This window comes from Balaenoptera ricei, chromosome 2, assembly GCF_028023285.1.
Source record: "Balaenoptera ricei isolate mBalRic1 chromosome 2, mBalRic1.hap2, whole genome shotgun sequence".
Taxonomy (NCBI): domain Eukaryota; kingdom Metazoa; phylum Chordata; class Mammalia; order Artiodactyla; family Balaenopteridae; genus Balaenoptera; species Balaenoptera ricei.
In genome coordinates, this window is record NC_082640.1 from 9,146,065 (window position 1) to 9,151,525 (window position 5,461).

The 5,461-nt window shown below is 42.4% G+C and overlaps 1 pseudogene; it reads right to left on the reverse strand.

The window, feature by feature from the left end:
• Positions 1 to 4,863: 4,863 nt before the first annotated feature.
• LOC132356217 (non-histone chromosomal protein HMG-14-like) lies at positions 4,864 to 5,259 on the reverse strand (annotated as a pseudogene).
• Between the last annotated feature and the right edge of the window lie 202 nt (positions 5,260 to 5,461).

Here is a 5,461-nt window from a genome sequence, read left to right on the forward strand (position 1 = left end):
GGTGTGAGGTGTTACCTCATTGTAATTTTGATCTGCATTTCTCTAATAATTAGTGATATTGAGTACCTTTTCATGTGCCTATTGACCATCTGTATGTCTTCTTTGGAGAAATGTCTATTTAGGTCTTCTGTCCATTTTTTGATTGGGTTGTTTCGCTTTTTTTTTTGTTATTGAGTTGCCTGGTAGTTGGTTTTTTTATTTTAATAAATTTATTTATTTATTTTTGGCTGCGTTGGGTCTTTGTTGCCGCGAACAGCGGCTACTCTACATTGCGGTGCACGGGCCTCTCACTGTGGTGGCTTCTCTTGTTGCGGAGCACGGGCTCTAGGTGCGCGGGCTTCAGTAGTTGTGGCACGTGGGCTCAGTAGTTGTGGCTCGTGGGCTCTAGAGCGCAGGCTCAGTAGTTGTGGCGCACAGGCTTAGTTGCTCTGAGGCATGTGGGATCTTCCCGGACCAGGGCTTGAACCCGTGTCCCCTGCATTGGCAGGCGGATTCTTAACCACTGCGCCACCAGGGAAGCCCCTGGTAGTTGGTTTTGAGCCAAAGTACAAAAGAACTGAAGGATGAGAAGTGATAATTGGCCATTGTCTAAATATGTATTTATTTATTTTGGCCACGCTGGGTCTTCATTGAGGCACGCGGGATCTTTAGTTGCGTCATGCACACTCTTTAGTTGCGGCATGTGGACTCTTAGTTGCAGCATGCATGTGGGATCTAGTTCCCTGACAAGGGATCGAACCCGGGTCCCCTGCATTGGGAGCGTGGAGTCTTAGCTGCTGGACCACTAGGGAAGTCCTGGCTGTTGTTTAAAACTGTGGACATTCAAATGATTTTTCTCCTTTGCATTTTCATAGAATGCTAAGAAAGGTTGTAGTGGATTTTGCATGGCTAGGATTATCAAAGATGGAAATTAAATTGTCTTAATCAGGATAGCCTCCCCATTGCCCTTCAACTCACCTTTTTTCCCTCCCTTTCCTTAAAACACCAACAGTATTCTTGCCTTTTAGGGAGGTCCTTCTTCTGAAGAGCAACCATTTCTCACTCCTAGACACTCGGCTCAGTGCAGCCCTGACCAGCTCCCAGGGTTGGAGTTCCTGTTTGTGGACCTTCCTAAGAACATTGTAATGAGGAGTTAGGGACCCTCCATGGTTTGGGCTCACACACTGACTTCTGCAATGCACTATAGTGGAGTGATGCTGACTTTCTCATGTGGAAATGTACTGTTTCACAATCTCAAGTAGAGGGTGGAGCTATTATAAAACCAAGTTCTACTTACATGTTGAACTCAAGTATCAGCCCCCTTCTTTTCAAGGCTCCCTTCTTTCCAGTGCATATGGCAAAGGTGAAGGTGTTAGCTTTGGTGTCTCCTGAGGGGACTCTTGGTATTTCTCCTGGAGTCTGAGAGCTCTTCCATCCCTCAGGGATCCCACTTTCCTGCTGGCATGGATGCACCTTTTTGATAGGATGCCATTCCCTGCCCCTGGGTACCAGTGGAAGGAGGGATGTGGAATCAGTCAGAATTCCCCTCACTGTACCATCACATTAGGGTCCACACCAGCACCACACAAGACTGAAGTCTTCACAAAACCATTTCATTAGACTTGACCTAACAACCTGAAAGAGGATCACTAAATAAGACTTCCCTCATAGTTGACGGAAAAAATACCTCAAAACTTAACCCTCCATGGACAATTAATTACCTGCTTTAAGAATGTGGAATATTTTTAATGTACTGAAATGGAGCAATCTCCAATATGTATTTTTAAATAAGTAAAGTACAGAATAGTACTCTGTGTGTGTGTGTGTGTGCACGTGTGTGCATGTGTGTGTATGTGAAAAGATACACGAGAAACTGATAATTTTGGTTGGTTCTGGAGAGGAAACCAGATGGCTGGGGTATTTGGGTAGGACTTTTCAGTATACATCCTTTGCCACCTTTTGAATTTGGGATCATGTGAATGTATTAATAATTCAAAAATTAAAGCTAAAGTTATCAGTTTTTGTTTAACATAGCTTGAGCTGGATTTTCTGTCATTTGCAACCAAAAAAACTTGACTGGGCTATCTTTATGGCTATATATTTAGTTTGTTCTATCCACAAGGCAGGTATCTGTTTCTCACATATGAAACACTCAATGTTACTTATTTCTTTTTAGTTCCGTAGTGAGTTCTGTATGGATTTCTTCATATTACCACCTGCTCCCTGGTGCCTTTTACTGAAGGGTTTGGGTAATTAAATGGAATTTCATCCTGGGGGTGGGCGCAGTACCTTATAATTATGTGCTAAATATGAGTTTCCTTAAAGTCCAAGAGGAAAATAGTTAAGAAGTGAAGCCTTACCAGGGAATCCCCTCAATGGAGTATTCCTGTTCCTGCCCAATTCCCAAAGGGAAATGTTTCAGCTCTACAATCTTCCAACATGTGGGAATCTCCACCCACCTAGAGTGTGTACTGCAATGCCTTAGTACATGTGAGGGCTCCTGAAATAGAAGCTCTTATTAGCATTCCTACTCTGCAATTCACTTGAGGGCCAAGAGAATCCCTGGGAATCAGATATCTAAAAGTTCACAAGCCAGGGCCCATCACTTACTAGCTGTCTGAGTGGGAGGAAGTTAGCCTTTCTGACCTTTATTTTTCTCATCTGTAAAATAAGGTTCCATTTTATATCTGTAAAATACTTGCTCCAGGATGGTTATGCGGATTCAATGAGACAACGTAGAAAAAGCACTTAACCCAGAGTCTGGTGCAGAGTAAATAACAAACAGTTCAAGACCTCACAATGGCGAGGCCTCTCCACGTGGGTCACAAGCCATTAGGCATACTTCTGTATTCACAGGACAGTTGTGTGCCACTCAGAGTGCAACTCTTCAGTGGTGCTGAACATCTTCTTTTTAATAACATGGGATTTATAACCATGCTCCCCATAGCCTAGCCTTCATTTTCTGTGCCTCACAGTAACTTTTTTTTTTTTTAACCGGATTCTATTTATTTATTTATTTATGGCTGTGTTGGGTCTTCGTTTCTGTGCGAGGGCTTTCTCTAGTTGCGGCAAGCGGGGGCCACTCTTCATCGCGGTGCGCGGGCCTCTCACCATCGCGGCCTCTCTTGTTGCGGAGCACAGGCTCCAGACGCGCAGGCTCAGTAGTTGTGGCTCACGGGCCTAGTTGCTCCGCGGCATGTGGGATCTTCCCAGACCAGGGCTCGAACCCGCGTCCCCTGCATTGGCAGGCAGATTCTCAACCACTGGGCCACCAGGGAAGCCCCTCACAGTAACTTTTTAAGGAAAGAACTACTTGGCAGTATCAAACAAGGCCAGCTGCCCTAAATTAAAAATTTTAAACATTTAGTCTGGTTCTACACTGAAGAGAGCTCTCTGATATCTGGAGAAGTTTTTCTTTTCCTTTTGGAAAGTGATGCATTTTGTTCTCTGAGTGACTGGATATAGGCATAGATTGTCAAATGATTACCACAGTAAATTTAGACTATTCATTTTTCTTTTTTCTTGTGAAAAGAACTTTTAAGATTTACTCTTAATTTTGAAATATGCAGTATCCCATTGTTAACTATTGTCACCATGCTGTATATTACATCCCCAGGACTTACTTATCTTATAATAGAAGTTTGTACCTTTTGACCACCTTCATCCAGTTTGCCCACTTTCATCCAGTTTGCCCACTCCCACCCCCTGCGTCCGGAAACCACCAATCTGTTCTTTGTATCTCTAAGTTCAGTTTCTTTTTAGATTCTATCTATAAGTGAGATGATACAGTATTTGTCTGTCTTTGTCTGACTTATTTCACTGAGCATAAAATCCTCAGGGTCCATGCTTGTCCCAAATGGCAGGATTTCCTTCTTTTTTATTGTTGAATAATATTCATCTATATATGTGTATATATATGTATGTATTGGTATACACATCATATCTTCTTTATCCAGTCATCTGTTGATAGACACTTAGATTGTTTCCATGTCTTGTCTATTGCAAATAATGCTGCAGTGAACACGGGGGTACAGATAGCTTTCCGAGAGAGTGATTTTTTTTTTCTTTCATAATTGAGATTTTATTGGTTGTTTTGAGGATCAGTGCACAGACATTTCAATTTGTCCACAATTCTTAACATATGTACCAAAAATCTAAAAAATCATGTAGTTGCAATTCTTTTCTAAACAGTTATTCCAGTGACTTTCCTGCTTAAAATTTGGAGGCAGATTTTCCTTAACAGGATATCAAGTACCAACATCTTCAAATATTGGTATGTTGTTACATCGTAAGTCCCACTAATTCACAATTTAATATCATATACCCTACATAGTCAAATTGTCAATCATTCACAGCACATTAACAAAGTTACTAGGAAAACTGGACTACCACGACCAAAGATATTACAGAGCGCACAAAATTCTGACCAGGAGAGCCAAGATCAAGGAGTGAGTGGTTCACTTTAGGAAACAATTCTACCGGAAACAACACGGGAAGAGAAGCAATTTAAAGTGTTCAGGACATTAAATGCACAACTGACTCCAAACTGCCATTTAGTGTGCTTTGTATTATAGGATATAAAGGCTACCCCCCCCATCTATGGAATGTTAAGCTGACACCCAAGACAATCAAAGCCTCCCATATTCAATATCCCACGATTTTCTGGTTGTACCAAAAAATAACCAACCAGCAAATGATTTCACCTCTTAAAAATAAAAAAAAACATTTACACTTAAAAAATGGGATGAGGTGGGATTCCCTCCTTTTTAAAAATGTTTCTGGAACTACTAAAAAACGTGCATTTACAAAATAGTTGATAAAAATATTCCTCTGGATTGTACAAGAAGGGATACAGGGACCACTGATAGGACCAGGTGTGTGGTATTAATCGGACTTGGCTTCTTTCTCTCCTGCTTTGTCAGAGGCTGGGGGCTCCTCGTTTTTAGTTTCTGTGTTTTCCGCAGGTAAGTTGTCTTCAGTCTCTTGGTTAGCCACTTCGGCCTGTTTTCCCTTTGCTCCCCTTTTCTCTTTTGTTTGCACTTTTTTGTCTGAAGATTAATCCTTTCCTGCCGCCTTTTTTGGGCTCCGTTTCACTTTTGCAGGAGCCGGTGTAGCTGACAACCTCGCCGATCTCCTCTTGGGCTCCTCCTTCGCCGCCCCCTCGGTGGCGCTGACCTTTCGCGAAGCTGGGTTGCCTAGCCGCTGCCTCTCCTCCTGCTGCCCGAGCTGCTGGGGACCCGCTCGAGATAGCGATTTTGTTTCTTTTGAATAAATTCCCATAAGTGGGGCTGCTGTATCACATGGTAGTTCTATTTTTAATTTTTGGAAGAAACTCCATACTGTTTTCCATAGTGGTTGCACCAGTTTACATTCCCATCAACAGCACACAAGGGTTTCCTTTTCTCCACATCCTCTCCGGTACTTATTTCTTGTCTTCTTGATAACAGCTATTCTAACAGGTATGAGGTAACATCTCATTGTG